Here is a 15,878-nt window from a genome sequence, read left to right on the forward strand (position 1 = left end):
TACATATTGACATAATTGACATAGTAATGACATAGTTTCTGTCATTAGTCAATTAATTAGCTTTTATTAATCACCTACTATATGCCATAGCCACAGCGAATGAACATTACTTACTTTTAATGAGCAAACATCCAACTAGGGAGATAATCATGCATCCTACTTTTTATTGTTAGAAAGTTCTTCCTTGTATTGAGCAGAAATCTTCCTGTAACTTCCATCCATCAGTCCCAGTTTTGCCCTCTGGAGTTACAATGAATAAATCTAATCTCTCTTCCAGTTGACAGCCCTTCAAATATTTGGAGACAGCTATCACATCTCCTCTAAGTCTTCACTTAGTGGCTGGAACTAATTTGTAAGTGTGGCGAATCCCCAAGGAGCACCTTTGTGTAGAGGGAATTGATAGTTATGTAAATACTGTATTTGTACTAAATCTTAAGCACTTTCTGGAAACTCTGACCTGGTCTCCACAACTATTCTATGCTGAGAGAGAGAGAAGGAGGGAATCACTGAATCAAATATTTCTAATATTTGCCTTGGCCTTCAAGACATTTTTGCCAGTGCTATATAGATACCCTTTCCCCACCCTAAGATAGAAAAAGAAAAGAAAAAAAAAGAGTCTCTTCCCAACATATTTAAATGAATGGCTTTATGGAAACCCAGGCAAAAAAATCAAATAGAAGGAGTTGAGATTAATTAGTTTTATCCTGCTGGAGTGATTTGTACCCTTCTATTCAAAATAAATAAATAAATAAGGGTGTTTTTTTTTTTTTTTTTTTTTTTTTTACCCCTTTCAACCTATCACACTTAAACTATCCAGGTTCTATATTCTACCAGAAAAAGTTTCTACATTTCTTTTTAAAAACAATCCATTTGTGAAAATATCCCCAAACCTTCTTTCTCATGAATTTATTACTGATGAAGGGAAGTGACCGTGTTCTGTGCTGTCATTGAATGGCAGCTCATTAATAAACTATTACAGAAAATTTTCAACAGTTTGCACAATTTTTTTTCTGTTTTTGTCAGTAAGAGTATGGAATGCCAGTCCACCCTCCCTTCCCATCTGATTAAAATGCATGTTTAAAATGTATTTTCAAGCCAGTGCTTTCAAATGGGGCATCATTTCAGATGGTGAAGTCTTGGATTACAATAATTAACCCCTATCTTGGCCTCTTCCCCTTCCAAATAAGAAAATGTAGATTAGATGATGTTCTGAAAGATACAAGACAGCAGCTCCAAGGAAAAGCAATTGGAATCTTCCTCTGTGGGCTACTTCCTCAGATATTCATTCATTCTATTGCTTGAATGAAGGAATCTATTACTTAGATTTGCAAAATATATGGAAAATAATTCTACTTCCAATTCATTGTCCTCTTGGCTATTTTTCTCATTTTGAAACTGCATGGAACTATTTTTGGCTTCCCCAGACTGTACAACATTGCTTTAAAACAGATTTGAGTCTATCTACAAGAATGGATGTCTAATCCCTTACCTTTCACACCAGCATGGCACAGTATTAAAGAGCCCACCAGTTGCTTCACCATGAACACATCTGTCAGGATCTCCTTTCAGGTACAAAAATTAAGGTAAAAATATTTACTCCTAAAACTTATTTTTTTAGACCAGGCATTCCTAATATGTTGTTGGGGAGAACACAGCATTGGAATTAATTGACAAAATACATGTAGTCTGACCCAATTAAAACAACAACAATAATGATAATAATGATGGAATATACCCATTTTATCCTCTACTACTCCAAAATCCTCCACCTCCTTTTTTAAAGGTCACCAAGAATCCACTGATATTAGGATATGATAACAAATGGATATTTAACTATGAATCACATGTGGAAACATGGTACAATGGAAAGAGTACCAGATTTGGAAATGAAAGACTGGGGTTCATATCTAGGATCCAGTGCTTGTTTGTGAGCCTGAAGGTAACTGACAACATTCTTGAGCCTTGATTCCTTCACCTTATGGATAAGGATGATACTATTTTTACCATCTAGTGCAAAGGTTTATAAAGATATCTCTTAACTGCATGAGCTTGGGTAGTTATCTATATCAGATTGTTGAATACAGATTTCCTCCTTCCATTCAGCATTTTTTTTTGTTGTCTATCTCCATAATTTAGCAAATTAATAAGTTAATTGATTTAGGGAAGAAAATCCAACCATAAATCAACATTTACAATATTAAGCACTTATGGTGGGTCAGGTACTTTGTTAAAAAGTGAGGATGAAAGGCTAAAGTAAAACTGTCTCTAGCCTCAAGAAGCTTACATTTGAATGAGATTACTGTGTATTTGTGTATATGCCTATGTATTATATATGCATATATATCATACACATGTATTATATATACATATGTGTGTAAATGTATAACCATAGATGTAATCTAAATGAATACATAATAGTTTGGGTAAAGAGTACACTGATAAGTGTAGTTTATGTAGTGATCATTGTAAAAGTTGGTCCTTCAGTTTGATTTTCCTCCCTCCCCCAGAATTATATGATGCATCTCATGCTCAAAAATGGAAGATTTTTAGACTAGCTATTGTTTTGAATTATCCACGACACAATTACCCACTATTAGCATAATCAAGAGTTAACTGAGTTTACAATCCTTTTGGATAGCTGATCTGCCTTAGTTGAGGGGGTGCTGACTTTTTTCAAGTTGGGCAGGGTCAGGAGAAACTTGAGTGACTCACAGAAGATCTGTCTTCTCTCTGTTTCTTGACTACCTCTGTACATACAGATTGCTTTCACTGGTAGAAAGAAGCCAAGGGTTTAAGCTTAAATACTATTGCGGGAGGGCAAATAAATGAATTAAATTTGTTTTTGTTAGTAAGAAGAATAGCACAGATGGGCCATTCCTTAAATTTACAATGCAGTAAATTAGACATTTAAAAGGTTACAGACAGAACTATTTGAAGAGAAACTGGCCTCTAAATGTGCTTCATTTCTGGAAGGATTTTCCTGGTTCAAATAAACCAGCACTAATGATGCTTTTGTTTGTTTATTCCTGTTAAACATACATATATTTTGTGCTATACTTAGAATTTCTAGATTATGTAAGTTCATGTTATGGAAAGTTTCTTTATGCTTCCTGATTAAATCCTATCGCCCCCACTGGAGGCGTACAACAATTTTTACAGCCCCATTAAAATCCTCTGTTAATCTCCCTAGTGCTGCAGCTACTCAGTCCAGCTCTTGCTGCCAATACAATCCCAAGAGCTAGTTCAGCAATCTTGAGTTTAAGAAAGTGATTTTCTCTCTATTCCACTCTTGTTCTACTCCCTCCCCAACCCTCCCCTCTAGATCCCTTTCTGGGATTCTAGTTGCTAGAGCTATGGAAAAACTGCCTGCTATTCCTAGGGCCAAATGCCTCACCTAGTTTCTCTCAGGCTTGTTAATATGCTCTCAGAGTGATCTGCATGGTTATAAGGAGCCTGATTGAGATTAAAAGACATTTTATCACCCTAAATAAAATAGGAAAAATGAGGTCAGGGAGTGTTAGTTGAAAGAATAGTAAGAACAGTAATGGAGTTCAAAAGAGAAGATAAGCTAAGCCTGAGAGCTTCCATTGGTTTTTACTGCATTGTTGAGTATGACTAGTGGCCTGGAGTCTCAAAATTAGTTAAAGTGGCCTGAGGCAGAAAGAACTGAGATTCCTCCCTACAAGGGAAGGAGATAATACAGCAGTAGCAACTCAGCAGAAAACTAGCAGACTGTACCAAAGAGCAGAGGTAGATCTGAAGCAAACAGTGCAGCAGAGACAGCATTGTGAAGACCATACAATCAGCTTGCAACAAATCAGCTCAAAGATAGCAATAGATCAGCATATGACATCAACAATTCCTCAGGAAATGAAAAGGACAACATAAGAGGCACTGTTGTTCAGTTGTGTCCAACTCTTTGTGACTCTATTTGGGGTTTTCTTGGCAAAGAAACTGGAGTGGTTTTTCATTTCCTTCTCCAGCTCATTTTACAAGTGAAGAAATTAAGGCAAAAAAGGGCTAACTTACTCAAGATCATACAGCTTGTACCTATGTGAGATCACATTTGAACTCTTGAAGAGGAGTCTTTCCAACTCCAATTAGTTCACCTAACTGCCTCTAGGAGAGAGTACACTTGTGTATATGCAGGAAATTTATGTCATTTATTTTGTTCTACTAGTTCACTAACTGTGTTTTGCTTTGACTGAACATATTTCCTGATTCACCGGGTAAGAGAAATATTGTTGGAGACTCATGAATTATGATTTAGAATAGAGACCGAATGAAGATAAGCCTTAAATCTGAGATATGTTTCAGGGGAGTCCACATATGAAGGAACCCCAGGTTAAATTGGTACCCATCATTGAAAATTATGGCTAAATAGAGCCAAATTAGCTCAGGTAAATAGAATATCCAAATTATGTATTCTTGAAATCCTACCTTCTTTCAGACAATTAAATTCCTATCCGTCCTTTGATATATTTACCACAAAATCTCCTTCTATTCCATGTAAGCTTTCCTGACTTGTTCATTCTATCTTATTAGTTCTTGTATCAAAAGAATCTTCTCCAAATAGCCTTCCTCAGACTTTCCATATTAACTGAATTCCAAGCAGAAAATAAACATAATATGATATTGATTATATCATTTTATGTGTATACAAGCAAGCTGGATACATTTGGATACATGGGAATTATAAATACATTTTGTACACATCCTTTTTATTATCTCTTATTTAATCCTCATAACATCTCAGTGAAATAGACAGTAAGAATCATTGATTTCACCTATGAATTTCAGAAAGATTAAATGACTTCTCTAGAATCATAGAGAAGGATCACATGGGTAAATATGAGAAAGAAAGAATAGAATCTGATACCTCAACCAATGTTCCTAATAAATTAATACTCAGGTGTTCATTAGAGTATCATATCAGCTTGCTATCATTTAGGAGATAGCAAGAACCTAAAAGAATAAAGCACAAAAGAGATAGATATGGATGAGAGAGAGGGGAAGGATTATGAGGAAAATTTTGGAATCTTTTATGGGGTATGCCTGGAAAAGATATTTGAGATACCACTTCACACTTCTCATGTTGGCTAAGATGACAGGAAAAGACAAAGACGAATGTTGGAGGGGATGTAGGAAAACTGGGACACTAATATATTATTGACTGATCTATTCTCAGACTCATTGCTTGACTTGATGTTAGATAACATCTTATTATTATAAATATTGAGAATAATTTTAGTAATACTTTATATTTGCATAGAATTTGTTATTAAAATCTTCCAAGATGTTTCACTGTGGCAAGCTATTCCAACAGGGTGGAAATATGGGCCTAATGGCTGACTTAGCATGTGTGATTTGAGGGACAATTAGCTAAGTTTGGAGACGCTCATCATGACAAAATTGGCCAGTGAAAAAATGATTTTGTACAGTCATACAATTTATGATGTTCATCTACTAGCAAAGTTTCTGCATTTAAACTCTGTGAACTTATTTTCAAAAATTGGATAACAATTTCAATATAACTGATATGTGTGTATGTAATTTTTATGCATTTAAAGATGTTATTCTGAGTAGAGTCTAGTTGGCTTCACCAGAATGTCTAAGATCCATGGAAAATACTAGTTAAGAACATCTTACTAATATATGAAATTTGTGAGAACACAAACCCAAATGGATCAAAACAAAAATCTTTTGAAATATTAAAGAATCCACTTGAATATGGCAAACATTTATTAAATATCTTTTGTGTGCAGAGGTCTGTAGTAAATGCTAGAAAAGATAGAGAAAATAGAAAAATGGATTTATCCTTTCCAAAGCACTTTTATACTCAAATATATCTGTGAGCTCATCAAATTAAATGTTCCCTCTAGTTATTTTGATCACAAACCATCCTTTTTGCCCATCCAATGTGATTCTTCTCCATAGCTTCACTCAGATATTTTACTCACTGTGCTGGAGGCCCTCCTCCAATTTTCCTGGCATTATGAGCATACCAGTGAAACACTTGGAACTGTCTATTCATCCTCCCTCATGCCACATGATCAATATTTCTTTTCTTCCTTCCATGAATTTCTCTCTGGCAGCATTTTTATTCATGTCCTTTTACAAGTTCATCTTTGAAATGAAGCATTTCTATTTTTCTTTCCTTTTTTGTACAATAGTTAAGTAGGATAGGTATTATCATTTTAGGAGTAAAAAAAAATAAGACTCAAATAATTTAGGTGACTAGTATACCAAGCTATCAAGAAGTAAGATTATATCTTAGATTATCTGACTCATAGTCCAGGATTTGTAGTCATTTAATAAATTGCTTATTGAATGGCTGTTTGATTTTTTTAACTATGACATTTTGCTCTCTAACACATAATAAGAGCTAACATTTATATAGTCATTTAAAACTGGCAAAATTCTTTACAATATTATCTTATTTTATCCTCACAACCACCCTGGGAGATATGTGTTATTATTATCCCCATCTTATAGATGAGAAAACTGAGACTTGTCCAGGAGTCACAAGAGCTACTAAATGTCTGAGGATGTATTTGAACTCAGTTCCTAATAATTCTGGATATTGAACATAATGGCCAGAAAATAAATATCTGAATTGCTGCTGGAATTTTTTAACCTTTAGTTTTCTAGTTTGTTGTTCAGTCCTCTTTGGAATTATGTGGAAATATTATATACGAATATAGACGAATACAAATATTACGAGCCACACACTTACTCTAGGCTCTCAATTCAAGAAGAGGCATGAAACACTGGCAACAACAACCAATGCACGCTTACATAGTATTTATATGTCAGATATATGAAGGAACTTCTGAATGAAAAAAGGTGGAAGATTTTGGAGAATATTTCCTTTTTATATAATTTTTTTTTCTGGAAACTACAACAGAATGGGAGATGGAGTAAACCATTGTGTTGTACCACCAAAGTATATTCTAACTGGATTTCACCTGGGCCAGGGCATTTTAGAACATCTCTATCATTCTTCCTTAGATGATAATCACTAAAATTGAACAAAGGTTAAAAAGCATTTTTAAATCATCTTTTATAACAAGCACCAAATCCAGAGGGGGAAAAAAGGAATATTTTAAAAATAAAAGAAAAATACTATGTTGGACTTGAAATAACCAAATCTAAGACAGTTTTTTTTAAAAAATCTATTACATTCCCACTTTTGGGGTCCCTGGTTTATACTGTACTAGCCTGGTGAAATAGCAAAACTTTCCCAATATTATTTGGTGATAATTGAAAATGATTTAATAGCACTCTTGTGCACTAGGTTAGCACTGAAGATTGTGAGAAAGAAGTGAATATGAGCAATTCTTGAGACTCCAAAGGGGAAAAGTTGGTTTGATGCATGTCATCTGTGACCTGACTCAGTGATATACTTTTGCCATCTTATCTTTTCTAGTTTTCCTTTCTGCTTATGTATGGTACCTCCTGAATTCAGAATTGCCAGTGTCTACTACTTCTGACTAAATTATCTCTCATTATAGGGATCACAGGAATAAGGAGAATACTGGAAATCTAGGAACCGCAAATTTCTCATGTTAGTCAATAGTTTTAATGAGGCATTAATGAACAGGAAAAATGGGCCAGGATAGACATGGGGGGAACAAGGCAGGAGAAATATATGGAAAAATCAGTCTTTGCTTCACCAAAACTTGATTTGTCAACCAGTATTCTTCATAGTAAGGGTTTACTTTATCTTCCTTTTTCAGTTCAGTCTGACCAATAATGCTAACAGCTATCTCTGAATTCTCTACTTTGTGGATATCTACCCATACTTTTGCAATAAGACCCTCAAGTGATACAGTTACAATTTGGGGCACATACAGAGTCAAGCAAAAACTGGAAACATTCACTCTGTGACAACTCGTTGTCAGCAGGGTAGTACAGGGTCCTTCTACCTCACCCTGATTCCATGTGAATAATCATTTGCTACAGTAGCTGTTCAGTGTTTTGCTATTGATTATTACAGCTGTTCAACATGAACCAGTGTCCTTGCACTCAGCCCACTGTCAAGTCCCTGAAGAAATGTGGTGACTGAAAGAACCTCAGAAATAAACAATGACTGACATCTAGCTCTAAAAGGTCTTTCTAGAGTAGAGACCAAAAGAACATGCAATAAACATGCTCATGTATTATTCATCTTGGTCTTGTATCCAAAAATCAATCCCTAGGATACACTAGCATTTTACCTCTATTAAATATCAAGACATACTCTAATGGGCAAACCCAATGATTTGACTCTGCACTAGGTTTCAAAGTTTTTACTAGTTTAAAAGAAAATGTTTCTTCAAATGATTTTTAAGGTCAAATGCCAAGAAGTTACCTCCTAACTAGAAAGCAAAAACAACTTATTGAAGATCACTCATTGTTTTTATTTTATTACTTTTTAAAAGAAAACTTTAGGCCTGATTCACTAAAATGGCATTCTCCAATTGATAAATGGTCAAAGGATATGAACAGACAATTTTCAGATGAAGAAATTGTAGGCAGGTTGATAAGATAAAATAAGCAGAAGAAACCTTTAAACATTGAAGAAAGTTAGACAAGTCAAAGATACCTGGAAAAAAAAGTGTGCTGTGGAAATGTTTTCAATTTTTAAAAAAATCAAGATTACTCCATGGTATAAAGAGATTACTATAAAAGTGTGTTTATCCTGGAGATCATTATTGATCACAAAATAGATAATTTTGATTATATTAAGTTAAAAAGTTTTTGTACAAATGAAACTAATGCAGACAAGATAAAAAAGGGGAAGCAATAAACTGGGAAAACATTTTTATATTCAAAGGCTTCATTTCTAAAATATATATTTTATGTACTTTATAAGAATTATAAAAAATAAGAATACTTTATAAGTGTATATATACTTTATAAGGATTTAAGCCATTCTCCAATTGATAAATGGTCAAAGGATATGAACAGACAAGTTTCAGATGAAGAAATTGAAACTATTTGTAGCCACATGAAAAGGTGCTCTAAATCACTATTGATACTATTGATCAGAGAAATGCAAATTAAGACAATTCTGAGATATCACTACACACTTCTCAGGTTGGCTAAGATGAGATGAAAAGATAATGACAAATCTTGGAGGGGATTGGGAAAACTGGGACTAGTATCCCAGCTGTTTACATTGTTGGTGGAACTGTGAATGGATCTAACTATTCTGGAGAGCAATTTGGAACTATGCTCAAAAAGTTATCAAACTGTGTACACTCTGATCCGGCAGTGTTTCTACTGGGCCTATATCCCAAAGAGATCTTAAAGAAGGGAAAGGGACCCACATATACAAAAATGTTTGTGGCAGCCCTTTTTGTAGTGGCAAGAAACTGGAAGTGAATGCCCATCAATTGGAGAATGGCTAAATAAATTATAGTATATGAATGTTATGGAATATTATTTTTATGTAAGAAATGACCAGCAGGATGATTTTAGAGGGGCATGGAGAGACTTACCAGAACTGATGTTAAGTGAAATGAGCAGAATCAAGAGATTATTATACATAGCAGCAACAAGATTATGCTATGATTAATTCTGATGGAAGTGGCTCTCTTCAACAATGAGATGATTCCAATCAATTTCAATTGTTCAGTCATGAAGAAAGCCATCTACACCCAGGGAGAGGACTGTGGGAACTGAGTGTTGTTCACAATATAGCATTTTCACTCTTTTTGTTGTTGTTTGCTTGCATTTTATTTTGCTTCTCCTTTTCTTTCAAATTGGTTTCATTGGATATTTCTTGTATGGCACAATAATTGTACGAATATATATGTATATATTAGATTTAACATATATTTCTACTATGTTTAACATGTATTGGACCACTTGCCATCTAAGGGAAGGCATGGGGGAAGGGGGGAAATTGGAACATAAGGTTTTACAAGGGCTAATCTTGAAGAATCGTCTATGTATGTATTTTGAAAGTTAAAAAGCTTTAATAAAAACAAAAGGAAAATGGGGGGAAGGAAGTGTGTTCATCTTGAGAGAATGCTGAAAGGATGTTTTATCATTCTGACTTAATGTATAGGATATATATACACACACATAAATATGGATACACATACATATATGTATATACAGACTATATATTCTGATATGTATATATGTGATATATGATATATATTCTGTAGTATTAAATATCAATATATTATATAATGATAGATAATATTAATACTACATCATAATGAAATAATTATTAATCCTTTATGATACAGTATTCTATAATGTAAATTTTATATATATTATATATTTTATATTGAACACTACAGAGTACATCTTATGTAATATTAACATTCAGGAATATATAATGCTAAATATATATTGTATATATCAAATATTAGATATAAGTTTTTAGACTGAGTTATCACATATTATATACAATATGTGACATAAAATTTATAGTGTACTATGTGTATATATGAGAAAAATTATATGCCTATAACATATAATAAGCATATGATATGTGTATATATTACATCATGCTGAGTACACAATCTTAGATATGTTCTTTCAGAGTTTAAGGTTAATAGGAACAAGGGAAAGGTTTTTCTTCTTTTTATGTCATTATTTCAGAATGTTGCTTTATGAATAATGATATGTCCCTAAGCACATGCCATTCAGATTCCATTGAAGACAATGAGGTAGGCAACTTAGTAAAGAGGTTAGAATGGAGGCTGAATGTGTCCTTAACATTGTGCTACTAGCTGCCCCTGAATCAACTTCTATATGTGCATTCAGGATCTCAAATTCACCTCTTTTCTACTCTAGGGCCAAATTCATCTCTCTTTCCCAGACTATTCATTCCTTTTAGTGAGGGGAAGCCACAAATAGAGTGGTAGACTTAGTCAAGAAGACTTGAGTTCAAATCCAGTTCCTACATCATCATGGGCAAATCACATTCTCTGTCTACTCCATTGTAAAATGAGGATGATAATTGCAACTATCTCCTGTGGTGGTTGTGAGAGTTTGACAATTTTTAACAAGTGTTTTGTAAACCTTAAATTATATACAAATACTTTCTATCATTATTATGTTTATTCCATCCCTCCTCATCACCTTTTTACTTTTCAAAGATTACTTCAGTTTCTTAATTTGGGGGATAAGGATGAATTTGTGATTTCTTTGACACAGGGGACTTTAAGATGAAGACATTTTATTTTCTCCATCAATTCATGTCAGCAACTTCTTATCTTAGAGAGTCTAGAAAAATGAGAAGTTAAGTGATTTGTCCAGGGCCTAACAAGTGGTAAAAGTCAGAGATCAACCTTGAGTCCAAATCTTGTTGGCTCTGGGGTTAGTTCATGTTCCACTAGCTGTCTCTGAAAATTTATACTCTCCTACTACAGATTTTTACCATCTCTATTATGGAATAATACAGTGGCCTCCTAACTGACCCTGAGACCTAACATTTCTCTCCCTCAGTGCATGACTAGAATTAATCTTTCGGAAATAGCACTTCCATCAAAATTCTACAGTTCCATCATGTATAAATGTCCTTTACCTGCCATTCAAGGCCCTAAATGACCTAGCTTCAAAGCTGCTCAATTTGAAGTTTTCAGCATCATCAAAGCAGTCTCCTCATTCTCTATTTTCATATTTTGGTTGGTTCTACTTCTGGGTCTTTCATCATATTGTTTCTATCCCTGCTCCCCTAGCGGATCTATGAGATTTTGTTTAGTACAAGATTTAATACTGTAAAGGGCACATAAGCTTATAGGTTTGGAGCAAGGGGGTCTACAAACCCCTTATTTTGATAGGTAATAGGGGGATGGGAAGTGAGAGAATGATTCAAAAAAATTAAAATAAGGATAGTGCTGCCATAACTAGGACTAGGCAGGACTTCACAATCAAGATGAGCAAGATAAATCAAGCCATGGAACAAATAATCATAGGATCGTGCTTTGGTTGTAGATATCATCATTTCTAATTATTGAAATCTGCCCCGATTTTAAGGTTTTCCTTCTGACCACTGCCTTCCCTGATTACCTTCTAATTCTAAGCAGAATCATTCTGACCTTTCTTATACAATTAATAATTTTCTAACTTCCATTATAGTCTCCATTTTCTCATTTAGAAAATGGGGATTATATAATCATTACCTAAATCATTGGTAGTTTATAAACCTTAAAATTTATAGGTATTTGAGTTTTGCAAACCTTAAAACTCTATATGTATTTCAGTATTGTAGATTTTTATATCTTTGTTATTATCTACTTGCCTCTTGGTTCCAATTCTTTTAAGACAGGAAGTCAGGAGGAACAAAGATTGAAATAGGAAGAATATAGGATGAGATAGGGGAACATAAGATATAGTTCTTACAATTTCAAGAATAATAATAAAAGAAAGTAATTACCTTTAGAGAGAGATTGCAGTAATCAAGCTTAGGTGTGGAGATAGAAAAGCTAAAGGAGATTGGATTAAATGTATATGGTATAGTAAGATTTTGGGTGGCTTATTTACTTCTATATTTTCATTTAAAATAGAAATCTGAAACTTTCCTGTTGCTACTTTTAATGAAGCTTTCCTAGATTAGAAAAAAAACAAAACAAAACAAGAAACACTTTTTCAATTTCGTATCTGTACTAAAACCCTCCTAGCAACATCATACAACTAACCCTGACACGAGGTTGATAAACTGACAGATAGTATCAAATGTCAGCCAGGGCTACAATTCCAAGAGGAGGCTCTTGGGAACGGCATATGAACAGATTGTTTGTGCCAGAGTATCTCATTATTTTAAGCAAATTGAATTTCTCATTGACTATGTTGAAAGGTTGTATGCTTGTTATAATTACCGGTTTTACTTAATTTCCTTTTATAAATAGGTCGGTACTCTGTACTTGAAAGTGGTATGTTGATTACTGATTTTTTTTGCCCCCAGGGGACTATTTAGTGCAGAAACTCATGACTGAGTGAATGTAATGAAACAAATCCATATCCAATTACGAATGAACATGTGTGTTTGTATAAGAACACACATGTCGATGGCTAGGAACTATGCAACTACATATAGACCTGTAGAATATTAGTCTGGGGAAGGCCTTTTGGGATCAAGTTATCTAGCACAGAGGTGATAAACATATTCTCTGAGGCCACAATGCTTTTGAATGGGATTGAACCAGATTAAAATGTAATTGGGAAATAATTAATAAAATAAATAAAACTAAAACTTTAGTTCTAGAACATAGATAATATTAATATGTGCTTTTCCAAACTGTGTACCTGCAGGCTTTACATACAATTTAGTGACTATAATTTCTATTTGAGACTGACAACCCTGTCCTAAAACCCTCTCTTTATACATATTAGGAAACTAAGGTCTCAAGAAGTTGTAACTTCAGGGCAGCTAGGTGGCACATTGGATAGAGCACTAGCTCTGAAGTCAGGAGGACCTGAGTTCCAATATGATCTCAAACACTTAACACCTCCTAACTGTGTGACTCTGGGCAAGTCACTTAACCCCAATTGCCTCACAAAAAAACAAAACAAAACAAAACAAAACAAACAAAACAAGAAGTTGTAACTTCTCTGTAGTCCCAGAAAATCATTAAATCCAAATTTAAATGACTTCAGGACTAGCTAATCTAATCAATTATGTGGGAAAGTCCCCTCTATAATAAACCAGAGAAGTATTTTAAAACCAGCCTTTTATTTTAAGAGTATTTGTGAGAGAGAATCTGCAGTCTGTCCTATTTTTTTTTTGACTTAATTTGTAGCCTGCTGGCTGTCTTACAAAGGCAAACCTATTAAGAAATAGTTCACAACGAATTTCACTTTCAGATGGTTTTAGTTGTTGTTTTATTTGCTCTTAACTCTAGCTTCAATCTGCCCATTGCTTTTAACTCTGAAGCCTGGGGCCAAGCAGACCAATTTTTATTCTCCTGCATGTGACAACCCATCAAACATTTGAAAAGAGGTAATGGGTCCCCTTCTTCCCCTTAGTCTTCTTTTCTTTAGGTTATACATTTCTAGTTCTATTAAATTATACGCATATGAATTGGTTTTGAGGCCTTGTATCCTGTTTACTCTTCTTTTTATACTATCTGGTTTACTAACTTCCAGAATTGAATGCTATTTTCCAGATGTGGTTTGACTCTGGAAGAACACAGTAGTATCACCTCCTTTTTTCTGGACACCCAAGGCTGTTAAAACAATTTAAGATCATGTTAGCTTTTTTATGGCTTTGCTATCTCAATACTGACTTACTTTGAGCTTGTAATCTAATAAACTGTTGTTTTCCCAACAAACTCCTGTCTAGCCATGGCTTTGTCTTTTGAACCCAACTTTAAGATTTTACATTTATCTTTATTTCAACTCATTAGATTTGGTCCAGTAATCTGTCTTGTTCCCAATTTGAATTGAAACCTCCAAAATTTTAAATTTTGTGCTTTATTCACTCTGCCACCTAGCTACCTCTAGAGAGAAATGCTCCTTTCTTTAAAAATATTAACCTGAACTAGCTGACATGGATATCTGACATTACCATTTTTGGAGGATCTCTTGCCTCAATAGTACTGGATTTTAGTATTTCATTAAAATGCATGCATATTAACTGAGAGAGCTAATACTAACCAATACTAAATAATACATAGCATATTAGGATTTGCAGTAGAAGGGTCCCAAGATAATTAGAAACAAGGCAAACAATCTTTGCTTAGAGATATGAGAAATAGGATAGTAGGATCATTAGATTTAGAGACAGAAATGATCCTATATAATTAATATACAAATTAAGAAACTGAGGCTCAGAGAAATTGAAAGTTTTTTTTCCAAGTTCGCACAGGTAGTAAGTAGTACTACTGCCATTGGATTCACCATTTCAGTCAAGAATTCTTGCTAATATATTATACTGGATCTAGAATGTAGGAGAATGTCAGAAATATTGAGCCTAGTTAGAGTTATCCTAAGATCTGTTAAGGAAAAATGGGAGCATAAGAACACTAGATATCTGATGTGAATATGTCAAAAAGGGAGGAAGAAGGTGCTGAAGCAAGTGCATGGGAAGCCCAGAATATATATATATATATATATATTTTTTTTTTCTTTTTATTTCATTTTTTTTTCTCTTTTTAGTCTAGTGTCAGCTTGCCTTTTAATACTAAATTGCCACTCAATAGGGAATTAATTGTACAGTTTGTGAATTTTTTTTTATCTTGACCAACCATTAATCATTTGGTCACTCCTTAGCACTGCTATGACACAGTGGGAGACTGTTCATATGACTAAAATGAAAGCTTTTGAAAATAAGATTTTTCCATAGATTACAAATAATTACCACTTTTATGTTGCCCATAATTACGTATTCTTCAAAAAAATATATACTTAAGATGCTTAGATTATCCTTGGCCAAAAGAAACTTGTACAAAGTTTAAAGGAAGAAAAAAAAGGCCAAAGATTGTCTACATGTGTGCCAGAGTGTGTACGTGTTTATATAAGTGAATGTGTCCAACCTATGTCCAAAAAAATGTTCCTACAGATGAATGGAATGAATCTTTAGTGTAAGGTCCATTATAAACATATAGAAAGACTCACTGTTGGCTACTCATTAAGTATGTAGGTCACAGAGCTTCCAAGGACTTCCTTCTATTAGCTATAACTTGGTAAACTAGAGGCAGTTTATATTAGTCTAGTTGACCCCACTTTATATTTGTTGCTTCCTCTGATTTCAACCCCCAGGTGCATATTGCTGATATACTAGACACTCTTTTGGTGTCTCATTGCCTAACTCTTTCCTATCTCCTGTGCATTGTCTCCTTTTAGATTTTAAGCTGACTGACAGTAAGGATCATCTTTCTTTTTATTAATTATATCTCCAGTACTTAACACAGTGACTGGAACATAGTAGGTTT

At 34.0% G+C, this 15,878-nt stretch overlaps 1 protein-coding gene across 6 annotated transcripts in view; it reads right to left on the bottom strand.

Annotated features, from left to right (window-relative positions):
• Positions 1-15,878, bottom strand: part of CELF2 (CUGBP Elav-like family member 2) — a 974,186-nt gene that overhangs the window by 827,337 nt on the left and 130,971 nt on the right. The window contains exon 2 of one of the 6 annotated variants that reach the window (XM_052000332.1): positions 1,490-1,562. The exons of 4 other annotated variants lie outside the window; for them this stretch is intronic. The gene's annotated coding sequence lies outside the window, so the exon portion shown is untranslated. Of the gene's footprint in view, positions 1-1,489; positions 3,270-15,878 lie in introns of those variants that run through there. One more of the 6 variants, XM_052000331.1, reaches the window with a different exon arrangement.

This window comes from Antechinus flavipes, chromosome 5 (genome assembly GCF_016432865.1).
Source record: "Antechinus flavipes isolate AdamAnt ecotype Samford, QLD, Australia chromosome 5, AdamAnt_v2, whole genome shotgun sequence".
Classification (NCBI taxonomy): Eukaryota; Metazoa; Chordata; class Mammalia; order Dasyuromorphia; family Dasyuridae; genus Antechinus; species Antechinus flavipes.